This window comes from Cyprinodon variegatus, unplaced genomic scaffold (genome assembly GCF_000732505.1).
Source record: "Cyprinodon variegatus isolate N-32 unplaced genomic scaffold, C_variegatus-1.0 Scaffold1529, whole genome shotgun sequence".
Taxonomy (NCBI): domain Eukaryota; kingdom Metazoa; phylum Chordata; class Actinopteri; order Cyprinodontiformes; family Cyprinodontidae; genus Cyprinodon; species Cyprinodon variegatus.
Genome location: NW_015151982.1, coordinates 122,242 through 123,293, shown reverse-complemented (window position 1 = coordinate 123,293; position 1,052 = coordinate 122,242).

Genomic DNA, 1,052 nt, shown 5'->3' with positions numbered 1-1,052 from the left:
ATAGTCAATGCAAGGTCTGAGGGACCCATCCTTCTTACCCACAAAGAAAAACCCAGCACCAGCAGGGGGTGAAGAAGGACGAATTATCCCTGCCCTGAGTGACTCATTTATGTATTTCTGCATTGCCTGGGACTCAGGTATGGACAGAGAGTAGAGTCGACCCCTAGGGGGGGTTGTTCCCGGTAGCAGTTCAATGCTGCAGTCAAATGGACGGTGAGGCGGTAGGGCTGTGGCTCTGGACTTATTAAAAACCTCTTTAAGATCATGGTAGTCTGCGGGAACCCTAGAAAGGTCAGGGTAAACCTCCTCCACCTCATTCTCTGCAATTAAAAGAGGTTGGGCAGACAACAAACAGGACTGAGAACACGAGGGAGCCCAACCCATGACCTCCACTCTTCTCCAGTCAATCAGGGGATTGTGTCTCCGGAGCCAGGTGACACCCAGGACAACAGGAACCTGTGGGGAGTCAATGATTATGAAGGTCAAAGTCTCTCTATGGTTACCTCCGACTAGCAGTTTCACCGGCTCCGTGACGAGGTGAGAGTGGTTCAACCGGTGGCCATCCAGGGCGAGGACACTGTGAGGTGACGAGCCCGGAAGGAGTCCAATGTTCAGTCCTCTAGCGAACCCCTCGTCCATGAATTCAGTGTCTGCCCCAGAATCAATAAGGACAGACAGGTTATGTGCTATGGCTGAAACAGTCAAGGTAGCAGGTAGTAAGAGGTCTGGGGAGACAGAGAGTGTAGTGCGGCTCAGGAGGGATCTCCCCCCCCCTACTGAGCCTTGGCTTTTACTGGACAGGTGCCAATGTAGTGACCCACTGCTCCACAATAGAGGCAGAGGTTTAATTGACGCCTGCGTTGGCGCTCCTCACTAGACAGCTTGCTCCTCCCCAATTGCATGGGTTCAGGATCAGCTGCGCTTTGGAGGGGTGAAGCCTCTGCTGGTGCAGAGAACGACCTGGGGAGAAACTGGTTAGCTGCTCGGCGTTCCCTTCGACGTTCCATAAGTCGAAGGTCAATCCGGGTTGCCAGATCCTCCAAGTCCTTTAG